Source organism: Podarcis vaucheri, assembly GCF_965113315.1.
Source record: "Podarcis vaucheri genome assembly, chromosome: 2".
In the NCBI taxonomy this organism is placed as follows: domain Eukaryota; kingdom Metazoa; phylum Chordata; class Lepidosauria; order Squamata; family Lacertidae; genus Podarcis; species Podarcis vaucheri.
In genome coordinates this window covers 54,189,790-54,207,263 of record NC_138760.1, presented here as the reverse complement: position 1 = coordinate 54,207,263, position 17,474 = coordinate 54,189,790, and the positions used below count along the sequence as shown (strand labels likewise).

The 17,474-nt window shown below is 46.1% G+C and overlaps 1 protein-coding gene across 5 annotated transcripts in view; it reads right to left on the bottom strand.

The window, feature by feature from the left end:
• The window catches only part of KCNIP1 (potassium voltage-gated channel interacting protein 1), a 509,279-nt gene that overhangs the window by 207,196 nt on the left and 284,609 nt on the right, over nt 1-17,474 (bottom strand). The window lies entirely within an intron of this gene.

Below are 17,474 nucleotides of genomic sequence, written 5' to 3'. Positions count from 1 at the left end.
ATACCACTAAGTCTGGAAAAGAAGTTGTTGTGGGAAGGTTTCTCTGGAAACACTCCCTCAATTCTGTAAGTTTGGGAAGGTAGGGCAGCTCTGGAGTAACCTGGTTAGTTGAAACATCATTTTTTATTTAATGGCTCTCCAATGGGAATATGGGTCTGATCCGAGATGAAAGCAGTCACAGACTTCAGAAATCAGATTCCAGCTGCATCCTTATTTTCAGATTCTGCTCCACCATTAAAAGTGTATCCAGGAAATACTTTGACTTTTGTGCAATCAAAAATCCCAATGCAAAAGCAGATTATTCATTAAATTAATCTATACCATTTCATCACTCTCATTTACGCTGTACTCTTTATCACTCTTAGGATGCAATACTCATTCAAAGCCACCTGTTCAAAGCCTTTAAACATTTAAAATTTCAAAGCACGTTGTCTATGCAGATTTCTCCAGTGAATGGTACCTGTACTGCAGCATATTTGGAAGGTCAAAACTCATGTTCAAAATCCTAACTAAAACTAATGTTCCATGTCCTCTAGCATAGTTTTAAGCGTTTTGCTGGTTTGCAGGATAATCTTTCCTTCCTACGGGAGGGAGGGACTTTATTCATACAACATGGCAAGGGGAAACAGCATATGTTTGAAAGGATATTATGATCAAATGTGGAATGCCAAATTGCTGCTAGAACTGGAAATAAAAATCCAGCTTTTGAATATTAATTGGGTACGTTAATACCCTACGGGATAGAATCATAGAATTGTAGGTCTGGAAAGGACCACAAGGGTCATGTAGTCCAAACCCCTGCAATGTAGGAATCTTTTGTCCAATGTGGGGCTTGAATCCACAACCCTGAGATTAAAAGTTTCATGCTCTACTGACTGAGGATTTTCATTTCATTTCACTTCTCTTTTAACTTGTATACCACCTTTCAATATTACTATACATAAGGCAGTTTACAAAGAACACCTTACAATAATCTGATCCAATACATAAAGTCATAATAAAACCTAACTTTAAAATGGAACTTGTATCAAATAAACTAATATTCAATAATCTGTTAGAATAGTACACAATAAAATTAACTCAGAACATCAGCAAATACAGTGGTACCTCAGGTTAAGTACTTAATTCGTTCTGGAGGTCCGTACTTAACCTGAAACTGTTCTTAACCTGAAGCACCACTTTAGCTAATGAGGCCTCCTGCTGCCGCCATGCCACCGGAGCACGATTTCTGTTCTTACCCTGAAGCAAAGTTCTTAACCTGAAGCACTATTTCTGGGTTAGCGGAGTCTGTAACCTGAAGCGTATGTAACCTGAAGTGTATGTAACCTGAGGTACCACTGTAATAATTAAACAGAAATTCACACTTAGCCATTACAATATATAATTACTAAACTATGATAAATAAAAATAACTGAAAGTCACAATTTATAAAATATCACAATACATACAAAACTATGTAAGAGGATCAAATTGAAAAACAAACACACAACTCACAAAATGATTATTTAAATCCCAGAACTCCTCTTCTCCCTTCTCAGCTGCTTCTGCTGTTCTTAAATTCAGCGCTACTTTTCTAGAAAAAGAGGGCTTGGAATTTACCATTAACACCTCCCTTGTTTTGTTATAATGGCACCCACCTGATGGGTGCTGGAACTGAGTTGCGGTGAGTTCCCGCTGAAAAAAGCCCTGCTTGAAGTCATGGCCTGGGAGAGGCTAACTGCTCAGCTGGACTTGATTAAGAGTGGTGGAGGGGAGGCTCTTTCCCCTTCTTTCTCCTGCCTCACTGGGGAAGCTGACTTCTGCTGAATTATTTTAGAGTCTTTACCCAGTTCTCCCCACATCAAATGGGTCTGTGACATCCATTGAGTAGAAAGTTAACACTACTGATCCTCAAGAGTTGGATTACCATAGATAAATTAAGAAATCCATGATAATTTAGGTATTCTGGAAGTTCATACAGAATAACACATTTAATAAGGATAGTATGTCCAGTTTTGCAGAAACCACTCTGAAAGTTTAGGTGTTAAAGTAAAACCACACCACACAGGACAGTTGTGTTCCCATTAACAGGCCCTTTTGCACAAGGTCACATTCCAAGTAGTTTGATGTAAAATTGCCTGGAGAAATTGAAAAGACTGCCTGCTGGAACTATTTGCTCTCTTCAGAGACTGCCTGGCTCAATCTGCTGAGAAGAAAATCATTTTGGAGTCTGTGCAACTAATTCTTCATGACTCAGGGAGCAAGCACCTAATTTGTGCAGGAAGCAAGCTAGATTATTGGATGCAGCAAGACCCAGCCACCCTGACCATTTGGAATGTATTTACTTCACATCTATTCTTTCAGCTGCTGCTTCCCCAGTATTACTCATTATCCACACTGCAAATCACTGGTGTTCAAATACAAATATATAAAATTCAAAAACCATGATTGCTTTGTTTATGATCCAAATTTTATACGTTGTTGTTATCATACTAACAGGGCAATCCTCTATATGTCTTCTCAGAAATAAGCACTGTTTTCAAGTGTAAGCACCAGCAACTCAGCTGTTGGGAGTTGCTGGTAAGTGTTAGGTAGCTGCTGCTGTTGCACCAGAGTCAGAAAACCAATCTATTTAAGTTCTGCAGATGCACAGTGATCTTTGCTGCTATCCCACACCTCCCACTTAAAAAATGGCAAAGTGGCAAGCTCTGCATGTTGACCTGCAAGAGTTCACCAGGAATGTTATATGCTACAACCAGTTGCTGTGAGAGAACTAAAGCTCCTTCAATACAATCCTTCAATACAATACAATGTCTACTCAGAACTGGACTCATTTAAGTTCAGTGAGACTTATTCCTAGGTAAGTGACTATAAGACTGCAGCCTCCTGTAGATTTGCCCTATTAAACCCAATGTCCCTTATTCGTAATAACTTTTTTTGACAAATCCCTTGCAGGGCCGTCTTAAGCATATCCGATGCTGTGGTGCAATTGTCTCTCTGTTGTCGTCCCCCCCCCCCCCCGTTTCCCAGAGTTGTCAACCTTTTTTTAAGGGGGAGACTTGCCCCCGTCCCAGGAAGTCCGTGCCACAGGAGCAGTGGCGTAGCAAGGTCAGATGGTACCCGGTGCAGAAAATTTCTTGTTCCCCCCCCCCCCCGAAATTCTTAAAAGAAGGAGAAATAAGATACTCACAGTGAAAAGTGTTGTTTTCTGGTTTATTTACTTAACATTGTGAGCATTAGCACTTAAAACCTTTTTTTCCCTATCTTTGTTCTCTGCAAATTTTGAAATCACATAATCAAAATCAATTCCTTTCGCTACTTTGTTTTCAGTTGACAAGATGACTAAATCAGAGAGCTTTGCCAATCCCAACCTGGGGGAGCTAGGCTGCCCCAGAAGTCCTGCCATGCTATGTGTTCCATCAGCAGAAAACATTAGTTGAGGTTACAGTGGTACCTGGGGTTAAGAACTTAATTCATTCCGGAGGTCCGTTCTTAACCTGAAACTGTTCTTAACCTGAGGTACCACTTTAGTTAATGGGGCCTCCCACTGTCGCTGCACTGCGGCAACGCAATTTCTGTTCTCATCCTGAAACAAAGTTCTTAACCCGAGGTACTATTTCTGGGTTAGCAGAGTCTGTAACCTGAAGCATCTGTAACCTGCGGTACCACTGTACTGCCTTGCATAAAGTTTATTTTATCCACGCGGCAGCCTTTGTTCAACCTTAACAAAGGTCCTTTCCACATCAAGCCTAGATCCAGCGCCAGAAACACCCAGCATCTTGGGTCAGCTGCTGGAGCTCCCCCATTGTTTCTTTACCATTAATTTCCACAATTAACCACAAATAAAAAAGAATAAAAATAGAAGATCCATACAGCAATAACACTTCAAAATCTTATCTTTGAGATTCTTTATTTTTTAAAGGTGTGTCTTTTTTTAAAAAGGTGCAGAGGGTGACAGTGGACTACAACAGCCCTGCCATGTAGTCTGCTCTCTATACTGCACAGTGGGCAGCCTGAGGGAGTGACATAGACAACCCTGTTGTGTAGACCACTTGTATTATTATGCTCTATTGTGGTTTGGAGGAAGATCATGGCTGAGAAGAGTTTACAACAGCCATATGGTGTAGTCCACTCTCATTTTGCCCCTAAGGCAGCTTGGTGCATGTGGCTGAGAGGTGGAGTGGCGATAGGGGGTTCACAGCAGCCCTGCAGTGCAAGCCACACTTTCTCCCCACATGCAGCTCCCTTTTCTCTTTTCATAGCTCTGTAACAGGAATTGCATGCAGAGAAAGCGTGCCTCTGAGCATATACAGACCACCACCCCAGGCCCCAACACCCCATAGGGTTTTTTTTGGGGGGGTGAAGAGAGTGGGTGAAAAAGTTGCCTCTGCTGCCTTCTGTTCACCCGTCTTTTCTGCCTCGCTGGTACGCTTCCCCCCTCCCCCCAAAGCCAAACTTCAAAGGCCCTAAGGAGGCCTACCCTGCAGCGCTGCTGGGAGTAATCTTCGGTCTCTCAAAGGGTGATGGGGGCTCCTCCCACCGTGAACCCCAAGGAAAAAGGATGGAGAGCCTTCTTTGATGCTTGCATGGCATGTGACTTCATTTTAATAGCCCCTTTTCACACTACACCGTGCCAGGATTGGGGCCTCTCGCCCCCCTTCTCTCTTTTCTGGGGGCGGGGCTCCTTGCTGCCAGGCAGGCGAAAGGGGAGAGTTGCAAAGAAACTGAGACAAATGCCTAGAGAGGCTTGTGCTGGAAGAAAATGAGGGAGAAAGATGTGGGGGGGGGGGAGTGGCATGAGAGAGAGAAGCTTCTTTTTGAAATGCACCAACTGTTTAATTAAGGGGCATTTTTAAAAAGAAAGAAAGTTGTTTAAACACTAAGAAATGAGATGATAAGCTCTGGGGTTTGCACCTCTATATGGATTCAGTCGTGGAGGGGGCACCGAATGTCACTCTCAGGGCGCCCTCCCACTCCCAAGCCTACCGCGAGCGGGGGGGGGGGAGAGCCGCTTTGCTGCGGCTTGTCTGAGACTCAGCCAGAGAGGGGAGGGGGAGGGGGCTGCCAATTTGTGCAGCCGCAACATCCGCCCACCCACCGGGGGGTGCCAATTGACATGGCCAGCCACTCATCGGGGGTGCCGATTGCAGGGGGACGGGGTGAGGACGGTGCTTGCCAATGCTTTGCCACTCAGCTTTGCCACTCAGCTTGTGGGAGTCGCGGGGGGGGGGACTGAGAGGAGAGGAGCGGGGTGCCCCAGAGTGGGGAAGTGAACGCACCCTGACTCTCCTTTCTGGACACTCAGCCTGTGGCGCCCTCCAAAATCTGATGCCTTGGCGCCCCGTGCCACTAATATCTATGGGTAAGACGCCCCTGATCCCTTGATCTGTATGAGTGGAAATCATAAAGTTTGGATGTTTTTAAGCACTGGAAATCAGGGCCTGGAACTATAAAGTAGAGTTAAAAACAGCCAAAAATTGAGGAGAAAATCAGGTGAAGTGTACGCCAATTACCAATTCACCTCAGGCCTTGAAATGACAGTCTATGTTTATTACCTGGGATCCACAGGAAGCTGCCTTGTACCAAGTCACAGACAATTGGTCCATGTAGCTCAGTATGTCTGCATTAATGGCAGTGGCTTTGCAAGACTTCTGATAGGAGTCTTTCTCCAGCCTCCCTCGAGATGTCAGGGATTGAATCTGGGACTCTGCATGCTAAGCATGGGCTCTACAGCTAAGCTACATTCCCTTGCAATGCACACACTGTGTATACAGTCTGAGCAGCAGGTGGGGGTTCAGTTGGCTGGTATTCATCCAGTCCATTAGTCTGTGAACCACAACAAATACTAAAAGCATCACTTTCCAGGAAAGCAATCGTGGCTCCTTCTGTAATGCAGCTTTTCAAGCTCACTTCAACTATATCCCTGATCCTTGCCATTTCCCATAAGGATGGCTGTCACTATCTCCACAGGTCAGAAGCCATGAAAAAAGAAAACAGAAGCACTTTGCTGTGAGTACGTGCCTCACATGTCTCTGGACTTGCATTCAGTTTTTTTGACCAAGCTACCATAATGTTTAGTAGATGTCTGAATTTTGAATTCATGTGTGTGCGTCCTATGGGGCGAATGCAGGCTTTTGCTGAAGCCTGGAGAGCGAGAGGGGTCGGTGCGCAACCTCGCCATCGCTCTCCCACCCGTTCTGGGGGCTGCGGTCAGGGGAAGCTCGGTCTTCACCATTGCTCTCTGACCCATTCTGGGGGCTGGGGTTGGGGGAAGCTTGGGCTTCCCCCGCCCCCTGCCCCGCAAGCTCCAAGAGCGATAGCGAGGTTGCGCAACCTCGCCTTCGCTCCCGGACCCCCAGCCCCAAGGCTAAAAACGAAGCCAGGAAAGCGAGCGGGATCCATCCTGCTCACTGTCATGGCTTCTTTGCTCTTTGGGGCTGGGGGGGGGAATAATCCCCCCCTGTATTCCCCCCCAAAAAAAATAAGTGTGTCCTATAGGGCGAAAAATACGGTAATAGTATTATACACCTTTGGCCTAAGAGGTGAGTCAAAGCAGTTTGCAGACAACAGGAGGGTTTCTCCTTCCATGCCACAGCACGAGAATGCTCCTTGCTTTACCTTAAGCTGTTTGGTAAAGCAGGGGTAAAAGGAAAGGAAAGGAAAGTGGGGGATAGACTTGTTAGCTGTTCTTTTTTGTGGGAGGGAGGCTATCCTCATTTGAATAAGTTTTCTGGTATGAATTATCTGCCAAATACATCTAATGCCTGAGATAGGGGTAGAAGACTGGTGTTAAGAAGGCAGAGTTTTCTTGTGTTTGTGGGTAAGGATAGGCAGATTTGTCATTTTCAGTTTCTCATTTTTTTCCTGAACAGAAGGAGAGCCTCTGAAATGTCCAGGTCAAACCTTCAAATCCATCTGTGGTACTCCACCAGGCTGTGAGACTTGGCAGTCACCAGTTGCCTTGCAGCAGAGCACTTATTCCACTGCCTTGGAACCTAAAGCTAAACTTCCAAGGATCCCTCCAGATGGTGCAGGGGCATCAGTTGTTACAAAGGACATAGGAAAAACAGCTTTTGGCAGCAGAATGAAAATCTTGCCCAAAGAAAGAATTAAGAGAAGGCAGGCAGCATCCAGACTAGCAATTCCACACAGCAAGGAGCTGTTTTAAGAAGCAGTTTTAAAGAACTTAACTCAGCAGGCAACAGGATGTGTTAGGCACAGATATCTTTTACAAAGCATGCATTAGTGTTTGAGAAGCTGTACTACAGGAGGTTCCCAAAAGGAATTCTGGTAAGTCTCCACAGTCACCTGTTTGGCTCAACTTTCAAGGAAGGTCACAGGAGGGTTATTGTATCTACTGTTTAGTCATAAAGTATCAGAACTCCATAATATCCGCTCACCTTCTCCCTTGGGTGGGCAGGGTTTGCAACTCCGCGCGGGCTCCTAGGACAGGTGAGCCACCCACCTTTGTTCCAGGGAGGCCATTGCCCTGCCCCCATCTCGGCAGGCCTAATGGGAAGCTGGCTGGGGTGGAGCATAGGGGGTTGATGCCCCTCGGCCCAGGCTCACTTGTTTTCCTTACAGGTTCCTTTCCAGGTTCCAGGACCTTTGCTGGTGAGGTAAGTGTGTCCCGTCCCCCTGACCATGTGGGTTTTGGGCTGCTGTGCTGGCTCCGCAATACTGCCCTGCTAGCATGTGTGTGTGTGTGTGCCTAGCAACTGTTTCCTTTTACAGAGCAGTGCGCACCGCTCAGCTCTGCTGGTTTCTGTGGGGGGCAAGAGACACTGCCAGCCTATGGGTTCCTTTTCAACCCCCCTGTACTGTTCTTTGTGGCTGTTTTTTCTCTGCTACCATGTCCTTTTACTGGCTAGTTTTAACCGGGTAGCTCTGGGTGTCTGATTGTGTTGCGGCAGCAATTGGCGAGCTTAGAGAGGCTGGTTTCCTCCCTCATAACCTTTTTTAAAATTCTTCTGTGCTGGCCGATCGTTTGCCTGATTGTGCTTGTGCACCATGTGTGGTTGGTTTTGATTGTGGGTGTGTTTGTTGTGCTGGTGCTTGTTTGTTTGTTTGTTGTTGTTGTTGTCCTGTTGCTGGGATTGAGAGGGAATCCCTGCCTGTATCCTCCATTTGGGAAAGGAGCACTTGTTCGGTGGCGGCGTCCATCTTAAGTTTAACCACGTGGCCCCGTCGCCAGGGACATTAGCATCCGAGACAACTGCATCCTGTACTCAGCTAGGGCAGTTCCTGTTGCTGCTTTCAGTCTCAGCAGTCACTGCACACGTTGCGAGGGAATAATTTAGAGCAAGGGTCAGCAAACTTACCACGCCTCAGGCTGGTGTCTCCAGCACTGATCATGCGGCGGTTTGGAGGGTGGGGGAGCGCGTGCCCATACGCGTGCGCACATGCTATTTCCAGCACACTTCTGGGTTGGAGAAGCACCAGAAATAACTTGTGTGCATGTGCATGGGCCTCCTCCGACCCAGATGTGCACCAGAAATAACGCTTGCGCATGCGCAAATAACCCTTGTGCATGTGCACAAGCTATTTCCGGTGCTCCTCCGACCCAGAAGTGGACAGCCGCGCAGCGCAGTGCCGGTAAGAGCGGGCAGTGGCAGCGGGGGTCACTGTGGGCCAGATAAACGAGTCCCTTGGGCCTTATCCAGTCCTTAGTTTGGGGACCCCTGATTTAGAGCATATCGATATAACATTAATAACAGTGTTTTTATATATCCAGATACTGAATATTACCTGTGACACTGTGAAGGCATAGATACTATCGGTGCATTTTGAAAAAAAAAAATGCAACCCCCCACCTCTTGGTTTGCAACCCCCCACACCACTTCACGTTTGATTGCTGTTGATGGTTCTTGCCTGGTTCATTTACTGTTAATTTGCCTCCATTGTGTGTGTTATTTGTAATCATGGGCTGCCTGGAGGGCTTTCCACAGTCTGAGGTGGTTAGTCTTTTGGTTCATTGTTTAAGACCTGCAGATACTCATAAGTATTGCTGTTGGTTTAAATTAATTCATTTGCTTTAGCTTTTCATTTTGGTTTATTTCATTAAAGTTGCATCTGCAGGGATTTATTATAGAGGTACTCTTGGCAATCATTAAATGATAAACAGTGGTGGTGGCCTTGTGGATTCATTTTAATTAAGTTTATACCCCTTGTTCTTCCCTGGCTGCTTTGTACGCTTGGGGGTTTAAGCATCTGGGTTTTTTCTTGCATTTCATTCAGTTGTTCAATTGGTTTAATTTTATACAGGACCACTAGATAGCTCAGTTGGTTAGAGTTAGTGCTGATAATACCAAGTCACAGGTCCAGTTCTCACTTGGGTCAGTGGCGTGTTCCTGCATTACAGGGGGTTGGACTAGATGATGCTCAAGGTCCCTTCGAACTCCATAATTGTGTGTTTCAAATATGGTTGCTGTTCCTCACTTTCCAATTTAATTAAAGTTATTACCAGTAGCTTGAAAGCAGTCAATTACTAGGAGCCACCTATTTTCAGCCCTCCTCAGGGTGCGTTGTGTAGGTGCATCCTGGTTCAAGCGTGATGCGCCTGGGTGTAATCTAACATATTACTGTATTTAGCTTGCAAGTTTGCATTTTGGCTTTGGGGGTGCAGTTCTTGCGGCTAATGTATTGCATGGGTTGCCTCATGGTGGCTTACAGTTTTGGCTACCAGCACACGGCTTGGGTGATGTAGCTCTGATCTCAAGCATATGATTGTGGGAATCTAACGTATTATTTTGCTTGCCCTTCAGTATTGCCTTTAGCGTTGCATGTGCAGTATGGTTGCTGGTGCTATCTGTTAGACCTTAGTTTAGCAATCCAACTGTTAGATTTCAGCTTGCTCCCACAGTGTTACATCATCAAGCAGCTGGTTATTCCTTATTTTCACATGCTGCTTTTACCATCAGGTCTCCCACTATGGCAACTGAACGCAGTGATATCTCCCTAGTAGTGCTGTGCAGGCAGCTAATAAGATCAAGAAAAGGGTCCTGTCTACTGGTAGGAAGGTTGTCCCTATCCCACGTGCCTCAGCCAAGGCCAAAGACACCTCCTTAGATGGCCCACCCTCGGCAGGGGCTGGACCTAGCAAACGTGGCCGTCTAGACAAGAAGGTGGCCACTCGCCACCGCTGTTGTGATACTTCATCACCTTCCTACTCTCCTACCTCATGTGTCCCAGCTAGGGGGAAGGGGGTGTACGCCCAGCTAGATGGCCCCTCCTCTTCAGGCCTGGGGCCTAGCAAGAAAAAACATCCAATTAAGAAGCCAGCCACCAGCCGTCGGAATAGTTTGTCACCTGATGTCTCCCCTGAACTGCTGCAGCCTGGAGGATGGCGCCTCTCAGTCAAGCGGGGAAGAAGTTCTCAACTTAAAGCGTATAAATCACCACTTACAGCAGCGTTTGGCAAGGGCAGAGGCCCACTTAGATAAGTCCCCGCGAAATCTCTCTCGCGTAGGTAGATGTGTGCATAGATCACGGATTATGAGTTCTTCCAGCCCCGACTCGCACAGAGTGCACCGCAGGAAGAAGAGAACATGCAAGTTGTGGCCTAATTTAAACCCTTACATTGTTGTCATGTCTCATTTCTTTGGGGTGTGGTGGGCACCGGGGACAGGGGTTAGTGCATGGGCTCCCAATCACAATATGTTTGGTTCCTTTATGTGAGTTTTTACATATGCATTTAGATATCTCGTTTACCACATTCAGTTTCACATTTTGTAAGTTAGGTGAGAAATTTTGCAGGTGGGGAATTAACAGTGACTTTCCACACATCCACACATCCACAAAGATATCAAGATCAAGTAAGGATTTCAACCTCAGGCTCCAAGGTCCAGGACCAATGCTATCAACAAAATCTCCAGGGGAAAAATTCTGTACATAATTACTCTGAAGTAAGGTCCACTGAGTTCAACAGAGTTTATTCCCAAATGAGTGGGTATAGAATTTCAGCCTTAGAAATTATTGTGCCATGAATATCCTATTACAGAAAGTAACATCTGAACTGACCATCAACCCCACATGTAAATATGAATTCAGAGCAGAATACCTCCTACTCCAACTCAACCTCAGCAAATATCCCAAAGCATCAAAGCTAGTCTCCCCATCTTGACAACATTCAAAAAGTTGTTGCCAATTCAGAGAAATTTTTGAAGAGCAACTTGGATGCTCCCCGCCTGAATCCTTCCACTCTATAGATCCAACAGGCAGCTCTTTTGGCTGTTAGATTTGTCTTTAATAATATTTGCAGCCAGGAAAGAGTGGGAAAAGGCTAGAAACACCCTAGTTGCCCCATAAAAGTTTCTGAATACGGGCAGTGGCATCATGCACATTCCTTTTCATCCAAGCTACTAGAGAGATAAAGACAAAACTTTATCTGTTAAACAAAACTGGGGTTGGGATTGCAAAGTCAAACAGTTGATTCCTGTTCCTATCCTATGGCCAGGCCCATCCCATCAGCTACGAATTTGGTGAATGTGAGAAGGGACCCTACTATGCATGTACCAAGATGGATACAAGGAAGGATCTTGATTGGCACAGGAGCTGCCTGTGTCTTTCCATTTTCTGATGTGTCCCTGCATTCTTGGTTGTTCTTCAGTTCCGAGTTGCTCTTTGGCTCTGACTCTTAGTGAGTTATTCATTCCTGCTGTGCTCATCAATTCTGATAGCCTGTGTCATAGCTATTGACTCACTTCAGACTGCTATTCATGACCTGCGTACTCCTGCCACTTCAGGTGGAGGAACTCTATAGGCATATCTTGGTAGGTGCTAGAGCGCCTTCTAGGACAACATGGCCAGGTGAATATGTAGCCAGAAGGAGTGAGCCGCTTCCTGCTCAGTGTCTGACTATCTATGGAGCCCAGATAAAATAACATGCAGATAGTTCTGGCACCAAAACTAAGTGTACTGTTTCTACTACAGCTAGTGTCAAAATTTGGCAAACTTGACAAACCACCAACCTCAATGGAATTCCTGCATAGCGTTTCAAATATTCCTAAAGAATATAGGAACAGGGAGTAGTAACCAGTGTGGTTCAGTTGCTGAGTCCTGGTCAAAGTAGACCAGGCTCACTATTGCACATTATCTATCACACTGGAATTGCCACCACACAACCATGACTCCCAACCTAAAAACATGAGGGGAATAGTGTATATTTAAACTATGTGTCCTTGAAATTGCATTTTTCTTTTGACCACTGTAGACCAGTCCAAAGTTTGATCCTGAGCAGGGCTTCTATTTCCTACAGCAGTGTTTCCCAACCTTTTTTGGGCAAAGGCACACTTGTTTCATGAAAAAAATCTCGAGGCACACCACCATTACAGCCCCGTGACGTCAGCGCGCAGCGTCACGCCAGGAGGGACATGAATTGCTAGCAAATTACATAATCACCTCCTTGAGGGCTGGCTCATCTTCTCCGAAGGCAGAACCCCATTAATTAACAGCACAGACTCACACCATAGCCAAGACGAGGGGGGGAAACCTCAGTCATGCACAGTCATGCACATGTGGGGGCTAAATGAGGACGAAGACCGGGCAGAGAGCAGGGTTCAAATCACCCCACCTGGCCAGGACAATCCCTGGGTGCTCCCTTGGGCCACTCGCCTGACCCACCTCACAGGGCTGTTGTTGCGAGGATAACACGGGGAGAACCACACGCGCCACCGGGAGCTCCTTGGAGGAGAAAGCGGGTGATGAATGCAATGCACGAAATATATGAGAGGCGACCAGGTTTTGCAGGTGAGGGCCCCCCCCCAGCCTCCGCTTCCAACACCCGGCGCAACGACGCCGAAGTTTCCCCCCGGGCTCGGCTCGGGGAGCAGCGCTGCTCCCCCCGGCTCCCCTTCGCCCTCCCGGCTCACTCTGCCGCCCACTGGGGACCCTCCTCACCTGCCAAGTCCGGAGTGCCGGTGGAAGTTGCATGCATGCATGCAGGGCGCCGCGTTGCCATTGCATTGCACTGCACTCCATGCAATGCCTGCACGCAGGCATTGCCTTGCACGCCCGCCAAGGGGTCTCCCCGCGGTCCGATGCGTCCCCTCCGGCGCGGATGCAGCATTGCAAAAATAAACCCCCGCCCCGACGCAGCCCTACCTGGGGGGGGCAGCCTCCGCCTCCACCGCTCTGCCTCCGCAGGGATCCCCAGGCTCCATCCTGCCACCCGATCTCCGCGGGGGCGCAGGCAGGCTGCGCGGGGTCTGCGCGGAAGAGCCCCTGCCCGCCCGGCCGCCGCCGCTGCGCTCATTCCATGGCCGGGAGAAGAGCGCTTCAAACAAAACGCCCGGCCCGCCAGGCCACGCTGGGAAACGTAGTTTGTGCACCCCGCGCGGGCGCGGGGCCCAAGGGCGAGGGGACTACGGATCCCGGCAGCCCCTGCGCCGGGGACGGAGGGGGAGAGGCCGGGTGCAGGGATGGAGGGACGGGTGGGTGGGTGGGCGAGCGAGTGAGTGAGTGGCAGCCGCCGAGAGCCAGGAAGGGCCTCCCCGGAGGAGGAGGAGGAGGGAGGCACAGGGAGGGAGGGAGGGAACCCCAGGGGTCATCTAGTGACAGCGCCCCAATCGAAAATTTGACTTAAAAGAAAAAATCTTTTGAATTTTTTAATTTTTCCCGCGGCACACCAGGCAACATCTCGCGGAACACTAGTGTGCCGCGGAACAGTGGTTGGGAAACACTGTCCTACAGTATACTGTACAATGTTCTTTTAGCAGGTCTCCTCAGAAAATTTATTGAGACTGATGCTTGTCAAAAAAAATATGTCAGAGATGAGGAAGAGGGAGAACTACATTTAATTTCAAAATGGAAATGATGTTTTCCAAAAACAAGTTTGCAGAAATTCTCCCTGCAGTCATGAATTTTCTACAGAGCTTTCAGTGTTTCATTATGCATTACTAGTGCTATTTAGTGACAGCACTGGAATGTCCAAAATGTCAAAATATTTTTTCTTTCTTTTTTTACTTACTTTTTTCAGTAAGTGCCACAGAACATTAACTTTAGAGTTCCTTTTTAGAATCTCAATTTTTGCATCTTTGCCAGTTTTGTTCATGAGCTACTTGCCTAAGTTTCCCTCTCTTCTACTTGGATGGCTTTGGTTTATCACCACATCAGTCAAATGATATGCAGAAACCACCAACATTCTCAAGGACTAGAATGGGAAATTGGTTTGTGTAAATAAATAACAGCAGATGGACATACATTTTGCTCTCCTTATGTCTAGGGCAATCGTTCCCAAACATATTTCCACTACAGGACACTTGAAATTTGTTGAGGGTTTTTGTGGACCACTTCATGATTTTTCTGCCTATTGTACCAATAGTAATTTGCTGTGCTAGATGCTGCATAGTTGTTAAATGTATTTTTACATGCATGTTGTGGGTCATCTCAATGAAGCTTGTTAACCACCGGTGGTCTGCACACCAGTTTGGGAACCCCTGGTGTAGAACACTCTCTTACCTAGTTACTCTTAGTATCAGGCTTGGATATGTTTACATATTTGTTGGCTTGCTTGCTGATACCCTGCTTATCTCTTACTAGTACTTCTGAAGCTAATGGAAACTGTTGCTGAAGGACATAGCATCATCATACAACTGCAGCTTATCTAAGTTACTGTAAATGAAATGGCATCTATCACAAACTGATATATTCATTCACCAACATTAAAAACATAATCACCCATTTTCAATCACATATTCTCTTTTCAGAGTCAGCAGAGATCAAATTCACAAGTATAGCATAACAATGTATTAAAAAAATCATCTATCTAGAGAAAAATTAGTAGGACATTTATGTGTCCCATTTCTGAGTCTACATATACAAGCAACAGAAAACATTTCACCAATAAATCATCCTGCATAGCAGCTCTAATTTGCCCAGATATAGGTTGTTCCTTATAAGCAATCCTCATACTTAGTCAAACTAACCCCTAAAGGGGGCATTTCCACATAAGAAATGTATGTAGAAGAAATGTAACTAAGCATATGTGACATCAAAATGCTGAAGAGAAAAGCTTTGACAGCAAAAAGCACGTACATCAGTTGAACATATAAACTCACTGAATGATAATTCCAACTTCATGTTCACTGTGCAATAATTACTGGAAGCCAGCATGTTGACCAGATTAACAGTAATAAAAAAAACCAGAGGATCTATAAATATGAGTTACTGCTACTTCCCAGAAAATCATCTTTGTGGGTAGAAAAGAAAAGCCAAATGCAAATGACCCAGTTGGAACAGGTGGCTGCGAAAACGATATAAACACATGCTTTGCATTTGTTTTTAATAGCACTTTTTTAAATTCTCCAAGAAAACTCACAGTAAAATTCCCATGTGAGTGTGTATAGGGGTGTATTACAGAAGATGTCCCATTGAAGGGGGGGGGGCTTATGTCTAAGTAGATAGGACTGCACTGCACAACTATTCCAAAATTGAAGAGGCAGCAATATCTACTCACGTTATACATTTGAATCCAAATACTAGTCTGGAATAAATCAACATGTTTGCTAGATAGATTTGTATATTAAAACACTTTAAAATTAATGTACAATAGCTTACAAGCCAGCAACACTCACATATATAATAAAGTGAAGATTACAGAAATATTAAAGTAAAATAATGAAAAGCTTTGTTTTGGAATAGGGGTAAAATTAAATTTCCTAGAATTAATGGATAATAATTTTCTACTTATATGCTGTCATGGATGCATGGAGAAGAGTATCTGTAGTGACAAAGAAATTGTTTCATTCATGTCACAACAGCAGTTTAATGCTCACTGCAGCATGGAGTTACAGTATCTCTAACAGATTTTTAAGAATCCCACCCCTCTTGTGCTGAACAAAAATCTCTCTTTTATCTGTTTGGGAATAACTTTCAAGTTACAACTGTATTATAGAAATATGCAAGTTAACTTGATCCTGATGAAGAAACATTTGATTACCCATGCAGTGGTTTACACACACTTAAGAACATTAGTCCATCTACACTGCACATACGGATCACTGAGGCTAAATATCTGGCTGCTAGGAAGGGATGTGGTGAGATCATGGCAAAATCCTTCTCAACACAGTCCAAAAATCAGAGCACCCTGAAAATCAGACAAAATCAAGAATAGCCACCAACCAATGTTTCGTACAGAATTATCTCACTAGTACAGTGGTGCCTCGTAAGACGAAATTAATTCGTTCCGCGAGTCTTTTCATCTTGCAATGTTTTTCATCTTGCAAAGCACGGTCCGTCGCAACTGCGCCTCTTCAAGTGGCTTTAAGAAAAAAGCGCAAGACGTTTTCGTCTTGCGAAGCAAGCCCATAGGGAAATTCGTCTAGCGAAGCAACGCAAAAACCGAAAAACCCTTTCGTCTAGCGAGTTTTTTGTCTAGCGAGTTTTTCGTCTTGCGGGGCACCACTGTACGGCAACTCTGCATAATAAAGTACTGAAAAACAACATTGATCCATTTGCAAGTATTTAACCTAATTGGGACGCAAGTGGCACTGGGGACGCGGGTGGCGCTGTGGTGTAAACCACAGAACCTAGGGCCTGCCAATCAGAAGGTTAGCGGTTCAAATCCCCGCGACGGGGTGAGCTCAAATTTCTCAGTCCCTGCTCCTGCCAACCTAGCAGTTCGGTGGTGCGCGTCTCCGAGGCGAGAAGGGATTCGGCCAGGAGCACGAACCCAGTCCGGTAAACGGGGGGCCAGGGGGTGCTAGAGGGCGGAAGCACCCCAGGAACACGTCCGGAGGGTGTCCGGAGTTACAGGGAGCCAGCAGAGACCGGCTCGCACCGCCGCTAGGTAACCCAGAGAGGTGAGGAAACAGCGGTGTCGGGCAACAGGTCCTAGGCAGCCATTACTCCACCCCCCGAACAGCGGACAGCCCAGTCCTCGCTGGAGATTAGCGCCCCGCTCCAAGAGCAAGAAACCCGAGGACGGAATTAAAGTGTCGGTCTTGCAACTTTAAAAAGCAAGGAGAAACTGTAAGTCGAAAATAAAACCCGGGGAGAGAAAAGTGCAACTTTTGAGGTCCAGCCGTTACCAGGGGTCGGCAAAACCGCAAAGAAACTGCAGAGCAGAGACAATTATACGGAGCTACCACCAGTGGTGATTTTGTTTCCCTGAAAGACTTTTTAAAGGGAACAACGACTCTCCCTAAAAGGAGATGTTCAAACAGGGAACAGAGGTCATAGTTACTACATTAAAACCCATTTATTGAAGCGAAGACGCCAAAACGCCATCTTTGCCTCAGGACGCTTAGCGGAAAGCGGAAAAGCGGAAGGGAAGTGCCAGCGGCGCCATTTGCAAGAGCAGAACACACAGAACTTATATATTTACAACCTACAAATATAACAAACGGAGGTACCTGCTCTTCGGATATATCTGATCTGGAATTTGGTGGAAGTACTCATCTCTGTCTATCTAACAACGGGAAACGATTAGGCAATAATCTCCTGCGTAGGACTGCTGGAGCACCCGATTTGCTTGTGTGACGCGCTTTGCCTTCAGA